This window comes from Chelonus insularis, unplaced genomic scaffold (assembly GCF_013357705.1).
Source record: "Chelonus insularis isolate UGA/USDA-ARS -01 unplaced genomic scaffold, ASM1335770v1 contig_23_pilon, whole genome shotgun sequence".
Classification (NCBI taxonomy): Eukaryota; Metazoa; Arthropoda; class Insecta; order Hymenoptera; family Braconidae; genus Chelonus; species Chelonus insularis.
Genome location: NW_023276443.1, coordinates 890,002 through 906,587, shown reverse-complemented (window position 1 = coordinate 906,587; position 16,586 = coordinate 890,002). Strand labels below are relative to the sequence as shown.

Sequence of the window (16,586 nt, the reverse complement as noted above, 5' to 3'; positions counted from 1 at the left end):
TAAGCTCAGAATTAACACCAAAATTCTATTCATCATATTCATGATATTTATCTATCTCCATCTCTCTGCATGTATAATTAAGCAACACATCCATATCTTTTCTCACAAATCCCCTCAGGAAAAAAAATGATAGAAAACACTCTCACATTTATTTATTTTTTCCACACCAAATTGATTGAAAAAACTATCTTTGAATTATGTTGATGTATTTTTCTCAACTATTCTCATCTCTATTCTTCTATTTTAATTAGATTTCTTGTTATTTTATCCTATTCCTACATTCTTTTTTTCATGAAGACAAAGAATTCCATTTCAAGTAATTTAATACCAGAATGAAATAGAGAATATGCAAAATGATTTGAATAAAAATGACAAAGAAATAAATTAACTTATAAAAAATTAAGTTAGTCTAGAGTACCGCTGTGTCATCAATTCCCTTATTTAATACAGCAAAGAATAACGTATATGTTTTATTATAAAAAGATACTTAAAAATGACAATATTGTGTCGTCTGTTTGATCATTTGTTATTTCACTTCCTTTTTTAAAATAATAATAATCATTTATTATGATTATGAACAAAAAGATTTTTGTGTCGCTGAAGAAAAGCAATATCACGAGAAGGGTTTTGTCATTTTAGGTTGAGAGGTGATTACTCAACAACACAGAGAAGCTATCAAGACATGGCGAGTGTTTCACTTGGGACGTTGCACATGACAGGGTCCGGATGTGTCTAGGGTAGCCAGGAAATGCAGCCGGTAAGTACGGATACTTAAAATGTCAAAATGTTCAAGTTTACACGGATGAAACATTTTTCTTTATCAAATCAGAGACCAAATCAATCATAAAAATAAATAATACATTAGAAAAAATATATGATCAGATATTTTTTTTTTGTGAACATTATAAAAATTGTTTTCAATCTAAACAATACAAAATAAACAGCTGCTCTGGGCTGTACCATAAAATTTACCTCACCCCAATCAAATGAAATTTATATGCATCATTATAAATCTACCTTCTTGTATGTTTGTATATAAATAATGAAACTGTAAATGTCTGGTTCTCACGTAAAAATTACTGAATTTATTTAAATGGGGGATTTTTAGAAAAATATAAAGCTTACTTCGGGGTTATATTAAATGTTGATTTTTAATCAATTGAATTATTCAATCAAAAGATACTCTCCAAAAATGAAACAGTAGAAATTGCCGCAAACCAGTGTATGTTCAGTGAATGTCTCCGGAAGAAGGTTGAATTGATACCGAAAGTCAATATACACACACTGCAAATCCTAGTTGTAGACACTTTTAACACACTAAGCCTCTTCAATATTAAATACCGTAAACAAACTACAGATTTTTCACACATTATGAAACGTGTAAAAATGGTCTACAAATCAGGTATAGTTTGTTAATGAGCATTTTACATTAAACACACTGTACGCGTGTTATTTTAACACGTAAATCTTGAGATTTGCCGTGGCAGTACCGGTCAAAAGTTTTCGATTACGTGTGAAGTTTTAAAATACATATAATTTTGTAAATAAAAATTCAATATTATTAACTTCCCAGTAGGAAGTTATTGAAATTGGGTAGATTGGTGAAATTTGAATTTTAATCATATTTTCACGTTTTAAGATATTTGCAACCATACAGACCAATTTTAAGAATGATGTGTGTCTGTACGTACGTACAGATGTATATACGTATGGATGTCAGTATTTTTTTCGTTTATGATATCCCAAGAACAGATTAAGATATCAACTTCAACTAACATTTATTCGAAAGATATTATTGTAAAGAAGATCTGAAAGAAATTTGAACAAATTCGGTTGAGGAGATTTTTTTTATAACAAAAAAACTAGTAATGAATAAATAAAAAGATCAACTATTTAAAATACTTCTAAGCGGAACAATTTTGACGAAAATGAAGTCAATATTGACTAGACACTATTGTTCACAACCAAATACGACTAACTAATGCGTATAACACACTGATTTCGATGTTTTTAACAAAATAATATTAATGATGACTCTTAACGATTACAAATTGTTTATAACAATATGAATTTGTTATAAACAATTACTAATGGAAAATTCGTCGTGTTAGCACAGACAAAGTGTGTTCAGACCTATTATTTTATTGTTATTACATTACTAATTTAAACATTGTAATTACATGAAAATAAATTAATTTTAAATTAAACGTAATAACTACTATACCACATTTTTTTCCAATTTTTTACATATTACTATTTTGAGAATGTGATCAAAAACTTTTGACCAGTATTGTCAATTTACTGATTTAATTACAGTGAATGAGCACAACAAGCATTCTTCGGTTGAAAATGTAGTCTGTTTTTGTTTGGAATAGCTCTAATGAAAGGTTTGTTAGGTTCATATTAGATCTTAATAAAGTAAAGAATTCGTCATGAAAATTTCATTGGTCTTTAGGTGTACTTAGCGAAAATTTCTACTTAAGAAGTCTATTCTGAGTCTTTTGACCGAAGAAAACTTGATCCTTTTCCGATTGGAACAGTCAACAATCAGATTAAAAACAGATTTAATACTTTTATTCAGAAATAAAATAACGTATTTTCAAACATTGAGATTTGCAGTGAGTGTGGGTAGGTTATTGGAGCAGTCATCCATCCAAGGACTAACCCGGGCTCAAGTTGTTTGGCTTTGTTACTGCATGACAACTAGTGTAATCACTGTGCTATTCAGTATTCACAAATAATACTTTCATTTTATGTAGCTAAATTGTTTCTCCATAATAATGATTAATAAAAATTAGAATGAAATGATGGATATTTTTTTCTTAGCACTTGATAGTTAATACCTTTGCAGTGATTTTACTTATTTCTTTTTTAGTGAGTAAGCTATAATGAAATCATAGAAATATCATTTTATCAAAGAATGAATAATTTTTAATAAATATTTTTTAACTACCTTTGAATATTATTGCAATGAAATTTTTCAACTTTAAATTTTTATTTGTTTTGGAGCTATGCACTCTGTAATATATTGTTAAAATTACATAAGATTAAAAAACAAATTATAATAATTATAAAAATATAATAATAATATTATAATAATACATATAATAATTATAAAAAAATAAATCAAAAAATTTTTCATACAAAATAAAATTAAGAATATATTCTTACTTGCATTTTGTATGGAAAATTTTGTGATTTATTTTTTTTTGCTTATTATTAGAATGTAATTTGTTGAATTATAATGAAAATAAACCTTACCAATCTTTATAATCTGCGGTAAAATTGTTTTCCATTTTATCATTGTTAATTTTTTTTTTAAATATGAAATACTTTGCAGTACGTATTTGCCTTTGTTACATTGATATTCATCACATACAAACACACACATGACACCAATGTTAATAGTAAGCTCATAATTTTCAAAAAGATAAATTTTTAACTTTTTTTTCCACAAAATTTACCTTAAAATTAAACGAAAAAATTTTCTCAATATTTTCTGTGCATTCATTCTGTGCAACCATTTATTCATACACCAAAATAATAAAATCTTCACTTCTAGATCTTTTTTACTTGCAAAAAAAAAATCTTGTTTTTATTTACTCCACAATAATAATGACATTTACAACAAAGTGTAAAAAAAAAGCTTAAACCACATAAGTACCCAAGAACGAATAAAAAAAAACGAATAAAAATTAATTGACGTCAATTGAAGCATAAAACAAAACTCATATTTGTCTTTCAACTCTCAGTACTTGAATATTTTTATAAAATTTCATTTGAATTACTAAATGCCTGTTTTTATATTTCTTCATCACTTAACCATTTCAATTTAAACTACACATTAGAATTCCGACCTGCTTCAACTGCACAAGGGTGTGCTCCCTCAGAACGATCGATACGCGAAGGGAATACAATTCCCAAGAGGATTCGCGTTGCGTTCTTCTGTTCCATGCTCTCCACCTTTTTGTAGTTTCACGCCCGTGGTTCGAAGAAAGAAGAAGAGACAAAGACGTGAGGTTCCAAGTTTTACTTTTCAAGCGGATTTTAAGTAGAAACATGCATTTACAGTAACTAAAAGAATTCCAAAACAAAAAACTCTATGTAAAGTACATATCATTAGATAACCTATTTTACATTCAAAAGCTTGAAATAGGTAAATAAATATGGAAGTTCCATAATATTCGAAACTCATTAAATAAAACTCAAACTGCAATATCAGAACGTACTTGAACAAATCAATTAAATAGTTGAATTAGTAAATTATTCTTTTGAAGCATGGAGCTTTTTATTTAAGCTTCTATATTATGGAATACTTAATCAATGAAAGTAAAAAGCAGCTTTTTATCAAGCTCACAAATGACCAATGTGAAAAAAAGTATCGATAAGACTGATAAACGATTCTAATTAATAAAAATTGGCATATCTAAAAATCGTATTTATCATTACGAAAGCGTCGTTTAAAAAATCAATTTTTAATTCACCGAAGCTTTAAATGGTTAAAAAATTGCTGCAGGGTATTTTCTACTACATACAAACTTACATGACCGGAATTAATATAATTATCGTGGTATTATGATGATAATAAAACTAATTAATATGTCGATATACCATCAATCAAACATTGCAAAATTTATTAATGATCAAAAACGATGATTGAATTAATAATTTTTTTTTGCGAAATTGACGTAAACAACCCTTAATTATAACAAATAAAAATAATTTTAATTACTAAAAGCATATTTAAGTTTAAGGTAGTATTGATTTTTAGTGCATAGTCCAGTCAATATGCTTCAAAAAACAGCCTAATTTGAAAGTCTGTTGAACATTAACCAATTTCGCTCATTGAGATGTTTTTAATGACGGCAGACATCTGTATGAATTTGTGACCACATGGTAAAATATGCTTTTTGTTTATAAAAAAACAGCTTTTTTGGTATTAAATATCTTCAAAACAATGCATCGGAGATCGAGACATGATGCGTATAATTTTTAAAGCTTTTCACGAGAAAAGGAATGAGACCAGTCTCAACTCTCTATCACTAATAGTTCTCGAGATATTTAATTGTTTATATCAAAAGTGCCACTGTTTTTCAAACAATTAATCTTAGCTCATCAACAAATAAACTTTTTAAAGTTTTTCTTTTTTTTATCAGAAGCTACATTTCTGCCAAATATATAAAACAACTTGGCATTGATCAAGTGTCATTGATTTTTAAGAGAAAAAAAAACATACATTATAGCAAATTTTATTAAATGTTTATGTTTTTTTTTATAACTAGCATCATCATTATCATTTCAATTTAAATTACTGAAAATAGTATAAACTTATTAATTTTTCACTGATAACAATATTTGTTTCTTATTAAATAAATACAATTACTTAGTTTTTTTTTTCAATTTCTATCCAACTCGAATCTTCATTTATTAATTATTATGATCCAGTCAATAATATAGTCCGTTCGTTTATTTTGTGAGCACCCTAATTCTCCCATCAGCTAACCCTTAAATGTATTGAAAAATAACTTCTTGACAATAAACAGAAAATTTGAGAGATGATGATTGGTGATAATTCAATTGAGTAAAATATGAGTTAATAAAAACGAAAAGTCATTTATAATCCTACCTTTTCCTCTAAACATATGACATTATTGTGCATATTTGTGAGATAACTTTATGAAAACTCTATCAACTCATATTACTAAACATGATAATTCCTTTATTTTTTCTATTTATTTATATTTACGTTATCGGACTATAAGATAGAATTTTGTAAAGTATATTTTGGGATTGATAATAGAATCCCACAGAATAATATAATCTGCAATTTTATTAAATATTTTCAACCTCTTTTCGAATATAATCATCGGCTCTTAAAATGTATAATAAAATTCCTCAATTAATTAATAAATCTGCATTTGGCTTAAAAAATGTTCTTTAAATAAAATGCATTAATTGTTAACCTAGACATCAGGTTCTCAGCTGAGTATACATCAAACCAGGTATTTATCAACTATTAATCAATTTTATTTGATGAAACTAAATCCTCATATCAATATATGACAAATGAAAAAATAATTTTTTCAGATTTCCAACATGAATAGATGTTAAAACACATAATATTGAAACTTGTTGATTTTTCGCTATGTAAATGTCAAAAAATGATTGTTAAGTCTATAATACTGTGAATTACTAAAAACTGTGTATTTCAACAATAATAAATATATAGAGTGAAACGGCTTGAATCATTGAACAGTTACAATGATTATAAACCTGGTTGATTGTGTATTGGTGATAAATATATATTTCAATAAAAACAAAAAACTCATTAAATATATGTTGACGAATGAATGTAAAACATTTTATAAACACTAACAAGATGTTTAAACTATTCACTTGTGCTTGAAATAACTTGAGTTTATTTGAATCCAGCTTATTATATTGGTGAATTTCAAATAAACCCAGAATAAAATGAAGTATTCAACAGACATGTTACATAAGTGAAGTTTGTTTCGTGGATATTATTTTGTACTTAAGATGATTTTGATTGAATGAGGTCAGTGAATTGAAAAATAGCAAGATTAAAGATAATAAAAAAAAGTAATTACTACGTAAATGAGTGTTGAAACTCACGTTGCGTTGCCGGCGGGTGGGCACATTGCCCAGGGGCGTCGATGAGAAAGGACGGACGAGCTACCGGACACCGGGTTGCTTGTGATCTGTGCACGACGACCTGCTCGTAGACCGTACCGATTTACCGTTCACGGTCCTCAGTCCTAAACACCTCGAGCAGGGTTTCAACATCCCAGCACCCTTTTCCTCTGTTTTAGCCTCTTTTTTCGCTTCAGCTGTCTCCGCTGTTTGTCACCAAACGCGTGACTGCTTGGCGGATAAACAAATAATAAAAATACGTTGTCCTCTTCTAATCGACGTAATTAACCTGCAACACGTTTTCACCCGGCACTCTTAATTAAACACTTCACCGGCACTAACAATTACCACTAGATTATAAATGAATAATATTAAATTTGATCATATAAATACTAAACAGCACTTGAAACGATGCACCAGTTGAAACCGGTATGTCTGCGCTACCACCGGCTTTCACATTCAACTGATTTGCCAATCATCATCGTCGTCATTGTATGAGACGTCGACTCTGCGAGTAACAATCTTACACTATTATATCGGTTACAATATGCTCGATTTATCCAGCTCATTCTTTTATTTACTCTTGATGACAATGGTCTGCTGCTCCCGACCCTCTTCAATCCAACCACCCTTGTTGTCGTTAGCATTGTCATTATGACAGTCTCCAAATCCTCGTGACTTATTTCAAAGTCCTCACCAGGACCAAAGCTCATTCTACGCTAGCGCCTCACGAATATTGCCGCACCCTCCACAATTATCTAACTAATACTTTTTTAACACAAATTTACTGCTAGAAATCTAAAAAACGCCATCAGGACGCCAACTGTATCAAGCAATCGCCAAATAACTAAAACTCAAAGTGAGTTCAAGTGGATTGTGTTACTGGCTATGTTCAAAAAATGATACTCTTCTATTCTGTCTATTTACTCCAAATGGTAGACTATTATTCTTAGCACTCTTTCAGTATCAATTCCATCTCAACAGTATTGAATTCATTTTCATAGAGATAATTGTTAATATATGTTCAAGTACCGGGTTCTACCCGGCATCAACATGTTAATCTCCCGGCAATTTCACGCGGTGTACACAATAATAACACTAAACTCCACAACAATGAGCACAAAATAATCATCAATGATGAAAAAACCGTCAAGCACACCACCACCGAGAGGACACTCCCTGGACCTCGTGTCTGTTGAGCCACACCAAAGTCTTCGGACGGCCGCCCACCTTAGTACTGACGCTGGCCGCTTTAGTGGGTGTTGTGCCGCGAGCCGCGTCAGTGTTGCTGCTGCTGTGGTGCTGCTGTAGAGAGAGAGAACACTCGGTTATCTTCGCCTTGCCGTCGACGCACACGAACACCCTGCGCGCCGGCCCTGGGAGCCAATACCAGCCCATGTGCGAATCGTCGTATCACCCTCGCTCTGTTTCCCACCCTCTTCACCATCCCTACCACCCCCTCACTATGAAACGATAGGTCTCGATTTTGGCCGAAAGCTTCCGAACTTGGCACCGGTCCTACACGCCATGTGGCAGCACTAACAGGATACGCCGACGCGAAAATCCAACTTCCCTGGCCTCATAGAAACGAGGGAGAAAAGCTCTACCGGGATCTACGTTAGGGTGGAAGGGAAAGACGTAACCATGTGGAAGCCAAACAGCGGCTCCAGCCCCACCCGCGTACATCGCCCGATGTTTCCCCTCAGTAGTGGCGCGCCCAGTCGATACTGACACTGTCGGTGCGAGGTCGAATCGTCAGAGAGCGCTCAATGGGGTAGGTACAGACGCATATCAACCCGGAATACCCAAGAATACACTAAAAGTTTTTTCTACCGGATTATCTTCATACATCATCCCCATTAGAAGAAAGATTGGATGAGTTTTTAGGTCAATTGCTTGCGGAAAAAAATACCTTCATTATTTCGCTTTTCTCTCTTTCATTTTACCATGCTTTTTTATAAATGGTAATTAGTATCTCTTTAGAATGATTTCTCTTCTGCTCTCAATAATGCTCATCATCGATTCTCCAGGGAGTCAAAAGCTACGACTCATTGACTCGTCGAACAGCTAAACCCCTCTCTACACCACTAGAAAGGTGGTGAAACGCTTCAGGGAGGTGCACTGACGTGGAACGATAGAAAGGGGATGCTGCATACAGCAATCATTTCTCGACGTTTCGAAGCGTCAAGCTGTACTCTCGAGCCTTCGTATAATAGTATAGTCTGTTGGAATATTAGCGGCTACCCAAAATATTCCAAACACAGAAATGAGAAAGCCACACGCGCTGTGTCCGCCAGAATATTTCGAATACCTTGTTATATCCGAATACCACTAAAATATTCGCACGGATATTGGCCAGATTCAATATCCGAACTAACTAAAGCAAGATGTTACATTTACATTCCTCCATCGCCTATTTTACTCACACAATAAATAATCACAAGTTATTGTCATTCTCTGAAATGTGTCACTAATTGTTTTGTTGTAACACTGATGATCCTTCTGTCATTGATCAATTATTGGTAAAATACTTTTTTTTGATTATTCATCTTTATTGTGTTTAATCATTTTGAGCAGAATTATCTCAGTAGAAGAAAAGGTAGGATTATGGTCCAATCTTTAATATGGTCCATTCGTTTATTATGCGAACACAGTGCGTCTTTTATCAGCTTACTCACAAATATATTGAAACATAAATTTTTGACAATAAATAGAAACTTCGAAAAGTGACAATTAACGATGAATTTAACAGAGTAAAATTTAATTGAAAGAAAAAAAGTGACCCATACTCCTATCTTCTCCTCTATGGCTTTATTTTAATGTTTTATTGAATTCATCTTTTAATTTATCTTATAATTTCCTCAACATTAATTTAATATCACTTCACTGTAAATCCAAGTGCATTTTTATAACACATCCAAACGTGTTAAATATGACGTCACCCATTTGATTAACATTGTAGTCCTTTTTTACACACTTCAAAATGCATTAAAAGTAACTACAATGTTAATAAAATCAGTGGCATTAAATTAAGAATGTTTAGATGTGTAACAAAAATGCACTTGGATTGCAGTGTTTCATTCAAACTTATCATAATCTTAAACCAAATATCAAAATACATTTTTCAAACAAAATGTCGTTAAATTCAAATTATTTTTGTTGACTAAAACAACATTTTTTGTATAGCAAAAATTTTTTTATCAATGTAGTCAAAACAATTCCTTGAATAAAATAGTTTGCTGTAAGTCAAAAAATCAGATAAAAAAAAGAAATACAGAAAAGAGTATTAAATTGAGTTGTATTTTTTTCTGACAATTTTAATATTAGAACAATATTATAAAATAATTATTTATCGGAGACTACCCTGTATGATTGAAAAAAAAATTCTTACAACAAAAAAAGCATTTCCTGTCCAAAAGATATCTTATGTAATGAAATATATAAACTTTTTATTCAAATTAATTATTTTTTTTAATTTTCTCAGATCAAATTACATGTAATTCTAATGAGCGTGAAAAATTTCTTCAGGATAAATATTCTTTTACTCTGTCATGCCCATAGCGCATTTTAAACTTTTACATTAAAATACTTCCTTTTTTTAATGAATCAGCAACATACGTTACGCGACCAAGCACCGTCGCCGTTTGTTTTACGTCGAGGTGTAAAAATTTTAAAAAAGAAAAGTAAAACGTTCGTAAAATAAAGTATTTGTTTATTGTGAAAATAAACTGTAAATCTAAGGGTGTTATTTTTGTAGACATTTTTCACACACTAAGCCTCTTCAATGTTAAATGCCCGAAACAAACTATAGACTTTTTACACACTTAAAGTGTTTAAAAGTATCTACGAAACATGTATAGTTTATGAAAACTTTAGATTAAACACATTTCATGCGTATTATTTTAACACGTTTGTAAAATCTTATAAAATTACTCTCTAGTAGGGTAAATTTTACTTTGTGAAATTTACCACGGTTGCCCTAAATGTCAGAGCAATTTTTACTTCTTTTTTTCATGTAGAACTTAGAAGAGAATATCTTCAAGAAGTCAAAAGAATCTTTGCAATCAACTTCCTACGTAACAACCCATACAAGAATTGATTTCTTACTTCTTCTTTGAGAGTTTTGATGACTTAATGAAAGTACCACTCAATTAAATATTGCAAAGAACAAAAGAAAATTTCTATTACAATGGCTGGTGTTACAGTAATACATTGCATTTATTTTTCAACACCGTTGCCATTTATTGATAGATTCAAAACACCATGAGAATTATTTGTTACAATTTATTGCAACGAAAATGAAATGACAGACTCGAGAATAATTACAGAAGATTTGGAAGATGGTTTATTAATTTTAACAGGACTATTGAAAGAATAAAAAAGACGTCAGATGAGATCTAGTCTCAATCATAAACTAATATAAACAAATGTATAAACAGCATGGCGATGTATTTTCAAAATCATACTATATTCGCTGTAAATTTGAGTGTTTTATTTTAAAACACTTAAAAACGTTTGAAATCGAGACAATGTTAATCAAATGGGTGACGTCATATTAAAATACTTTTAATGTTTAAAAATAAAACATTCAAATTTACAGTGTTTAAATAAAATACTTAATTTTGGAAAATAACAATTGCTATAAAACTTGGATAAATGAATCTTGAAAAGTAAAAATGACTTTATTTATATCTAGATTGTAAAATATATAAATATACACTGTAAATCTCAATTTTCCAAAATGCATTATTTTAATGCGAATAAGTGTGTTAAATATGACGTCACCCATTTGATTAACATTGTAGTCACTTTTAACGCAGATCTAAGTGTGTAAAAAGTGACTACAATGTTAATCAAATGGGTGACGTCATATTTAACACACTTATCCACATTGAAATAATGCATTTTGAAAAACTGAGATTTACACTGTATTAGTAATTAAAAAAATTATAAAAGCACGCAACTAGTGCTTATGATGCTATGGACAGAGAATCAATTCTAGGACAATGAAGCTTCATATGAGCATATTACTGGATACTGTACCATGCATGACATAATTTTATAATCCCCGACTAAATGTCAATGAAACAGCTCGCAGATAAAGGAAAAGATACAAAAAAATATTGATTTTTATTTCAATGAACTACTCTCGAAATTTATCTTATTACTGAAGCATCACCAAAGCCCTTAAATAGCAACTCTTATTTTTCCTACAATATTTTTATCACTGAAATCATCGAGACAAAAAGGAATATGTTTCAGAGAAGAATGTAAATTTTTTTAACAGTATAAATATGTAATTTAACGATATTTTGATTAATCAGCAATTTTTTCGTTGATGGAAAAAAGAGAAAAATAGCTCAACAAGCTGGGATTAATGGATGTTTTTCATGCAACCTCATGCTAGATTTTCAGCTTTTTACCATCATTTGTTATTCAGTTTTGACAACTGATGATAAACCGGAGATTATTTTCACTATAATAAAAAATTTTATTACTTTCTTTTGACACTTTGAATGTTAGTAAATCAATTCTCTAGTACTTTAAAATAGTTTTATTTTTCAGCAAGCTATTTCATGTCGTCAATCGTCGAATGTGCGTGACTGAGACCTATAGATAAAGTTATTTTACGGTTATGTACTTCCGTTACTTTAGTAGTTCTACACGGAGAAAAAATTCCGTTAATTTTTATTTAAAAATCCATACAAAAATTACCGTGCTGCTCAAGAATGTGAGTTCAAACTTACTGAAAAGTAAAAAGTAATGATCAACATACAAAAATTATAAGTTACATAAGAAAATGTATCATTCAGTTTTTTGAAAATTACTTTGGCAGCACCAGAAAATTTAGTGTTCCACAGCACCTGAAAATTTAGTAACGTTAGCTGTGATAACTACGTAACCGACAAACAATTTTATTTAAGTTTAGTGATAATTTTTTTGGTTATATAAACAAATAAATAAATAAATTAGGTTCATTGATAATTAACTTTCTTAACTAATTAATTCGTTGGAATGAAATACGGCACACGTTTTACAATACTGCCCCCCCCCATCCCTACGATCGGGATCTTACGCAGAAAACCTGTGTCGTCGATACAACCACCCGGCTCTCCGAAGAGATCTTCCTCTCCCGCTCACGGTGGCCCGAGAAAAATCATATAAATGACTTTTGTCTCGGCCGGGACTCGAACCCGCGACCCATCGTGTGTCAAGCTGACGCTTACCCATGAGTCCACCGCGTCAATCCGTTTAAGCTTATCATAAATTGTTAAGATATAACGTGTTGCCGCCAATATTGAATCGTAACGAAAAATATGAATGTCATCTTTGTTTACAATATGGAAAAAGTAACTATAGCACTGAGGGTGTTCACACAATCAAAAACAAAAGCCGTAAGATGTACGCATGCGTACAAACCAATTTTTAACTTATTATGATGTTAGTATGCACGCGTACGTCTTAAATTGTACGTTTTACGGCTTATATTTTTGATTGTGTGAACGGTCTTACAATACAAAGAAAGATTGTGTTGGACCGATAATTCGAAGATTCCCGACCCAGCACGGAAACTCTCGAGAATAGAAAAAATTATAGGAGAGCACCCGAATTTTTCCTACCACACGGATCATAATAAATTATATACAGATTCTCATTTTTTTCTAGTCACTTACTAATTTTTGTTTAAAGTTTGAATAAAAATTAATATTTATCGAATATTACCGTGCTGCATAAGAATTTTTACTTTTACTCTTCTTAATAAATATTGAATCTATAATAAAAATTTTAAAAGGATTACTAATTTTTCTTTGAAGGTTGTCTTAATTTTTTAGGGAATTGACATTTGCGCGTGGATTGTTGTGCTGAGCACGGTAATTTTTATTGGAATTTTTTCTCCGTGTACATGGAGGTACGCGAATTCTAAGACATTGAAACACACGGCCAATAGATCGCACGACGAGTCGTTCGATTTCCTCCAAGTACGTGTAACGTCATTGCGACATTCTACAGTGAATCTTCGTCATCCAACAAGATATCGAACCTCTTCCTCAAACATGGAACATAAAAGAAGTCTATAGAATTCAGATGCCTTGAGAGTCGTTATTTAAAAATATAGATTCACTGTAAACAAATTTTATTTCACACCTGAAACATTCTTTCAATAAAATATTGAAGAAGTCAACAGCAAGAATACTTGAAGAGGTTTGAATTTTTATTAATCAACGGCATTCATTTTTCTTCATTTGTAGATAAACAATCCATAAAGTTAATAATTCTTTATCGTATAAGGAAAGTGAATACAAAGAAAAGTGCTGTAAAAAAGAAGTCTAGACATGATTTTTACGTTTAATGACACTCACTACTCGTTTACCTCAAGAGACCGAACGTGTGCACGTCTTACCGAGATCGGAACTCTCGAGCGGATCATCCTAGTGATGGAAGACATAGTGGAAGATGATATGACACCCAAGAGACAATATTCTGGCTTCTCTCATCTCTAAAAATCCTTTTCTTTTCGCTCTTCTACCCATATACCTTCGACGAAAATGCACCCTTAATATCTGAGAGAATGTTGCACATACACGGCTGAGCTCATGCATTTGAAATTACATCACACGGTAGAAAAGTATTCCACGTAAAGTTAAAAATGCATGAGAAATGAAATAAATTGATAAATAAAAAGCATCAAAAAATTTTAGTAAATAACTGGCTAAAAATACCTTAAATGAATTTTAAAATAATGAAAATAATGATCAAGAAATATGTTGGACACTTTTCCCTCATACTGAAGCTGTTTTCGAACATACTAAACAGGTTGCAAAGAGATAAAAGTCTTTAATTAAAGTTAGAGGACAAGCTAACCGTAGAGAACTGCAAAGAGAGAAAGAGAAGTGAATGCTCTCCAATACCTTCATCTCTCTTAGTTTTTCCCTTTCTCCAAGACTCATAAGATAAGCTCAAATCTCATTACGTTCCGTTGTTGTTGATACTTCGCAATAGTCCGTTTGCACAACTGAGAGTCCCTGCGGCATGATAATAGACCTGGTGACTTTCCTAGCAATGTGAGCTTTAATGAAACTTTGGCGAAGGGTAAATTATCCAACACACGACTGGTCCACTTAGGTTAATCGATTGTCTGACAAACTTTTCCTATTATAATTATTATTGTCATGCTCATAAGTCATTACTACTACTGAGAAGAATTTATCATATTCCACTGCAATTAATTTCATCTAATTATCAACATCATTGATATTTGACCAACTATTCCAAGCTTCATCCTCTTGATGACATTTATGATGAAAGCAACTATCCATGATATCAACTGTATTTATCAATGACTATTAATAAGAGAATATCACATATTTATCTTGAAATGAAATCTTATTAAATGGAACATTGTTGATGGTTAATCTCATGCAATGGTCCATTTGTTTAGCTAAAAAGTTCTGCAGCATTATCATCAACTTGGTAATTCAAGCAATATATTATCGTCAGTTGATCAACTGAAAAGCTTATGAACATCAGAAACGATATATGTCATTGAACATCTGCCTATTCAATGATGATTCCTTCTCTAATTCCCCCATCATCTTTACCCAATCCATCGATAGCTAGGGTCAAGCGCTTTACATTAATTGGTTTCTCTTCTTAGAAAAAAGTAACTCTTGAAATTCTCTATTTCAACTGTAGATTCTCAAGCTTCTTGAGTTTAGTGCACTTTTTTTTTGGTAAAATATTGATGTAGATAGAATGTATGCTCCAATTAGTGATACATTAAAGATCCTGAAGACTTTGTGATACTAAATTGTATGTATTTTTAATGATGATACTCCATAATTGGTAGCCTTTTTCTACTTCATCATTGTTACCAACTAAATGACCACAGTTACAATTAAAATATGAATAAACCAGTGTCAGGAATTGGATCATTTATCCAACCTGCAAATAAAAACTCATAAAACAAAAACATTGAAAATAGCATTAAAAAAATGAGAAGACAACAAAGAAGAGTAAAGCCAATTTTTCGTAACTGTTTTCGCGATAGAGGAAGTCATAAATTCCAATCCGTTTAGCCCGAAAGTATGCTAGCAGCCGAAGGGCATTAACGTAAGGGAGTTTCACCTGCGAATGCACATCGCAAGTTAGATACCCATGGGATCTAAAATAGACGAGAGGAGGATGAGATGAAACCTGGAAAGGGGGGAGGAAAAGGGAGAAAACGTGTATGCGCATCCCTTATGTATTTCATTCGCTTGGAAAGGGAAGGCAGTTATCCCTGGTAGAGCTAAAAGTAGCAGAGGAACGAAAATTTCATGTTCACCCTCTGTCTACTCCGACGCAGAAATAATTCATTTCCCTTGTACCCACCCCTGTCTCATTCTAAGGCGCCACCGACAATTTGTAAGAACCCAGCAATGAATTGGGTTGAAAAAACAGTACAGAACCCACGCCTTAATCATCTGTCTACTAGCTAAATAATTGTTTTAATTCATTGCTGATTAAAAACAAAAAAAATTATTGACCTCCCAGAGAATCAATAAAATAGAATTATTTCATAAACAGAACAAATAATGCCTAAAATGATATTTTCCATCAACCAACAGTTAACACATTGGATTTTTAAAGCTAAAAAAAATATCTTAACAGATGATGATATCATTGAAGAAAGTGTTATTAAACGTAAGTTTGTTAGCAAGAAATATTTTAATCAAATATTACTTAGAAACCATACCAAGATAATGACAAAAAAAATTAAATTCACGATTTCCCAGGTTCCCTCTGGACCATAGACGAGTCTGCGCATCCACTATTAGAAATAAGATGAACCCCACTAGTGTAGCGCAGTCGCGTATCGATCACTCCCCTACCCCTCAAATCCAACGGAAGCTATCGCGCACCCTCTCATCTCAGCTTTTAGTGGTCCACCGACC

The 16,586-nt window shown here is 31.7% G+C and overlaps 1 protein-coding gene across 1 annotated transcript in view; it reads right to left on the bottom strand.

Annotated features, from left to right (window-relative positions):
• nAChRalpha1 (nicotinic acetylcholine receptor alpha1) overlaps positions 1–6,740 on the bottom strand; it is a 154,121-nt gene extending 147,381 nt beyond the window's left edge. Inside the window, exon 1 of the mRNA XM_035079209.1 lies at positions 6,634–6,740. The gene's annotated coding sequence lies outside the window, so the exon portion shown is untranslated. The remainder of the gene's footprint in view (positions 1–6,633) is intronic.
• Positions 6,741–16,586: the final 9,846 nt, after the last annotated feature.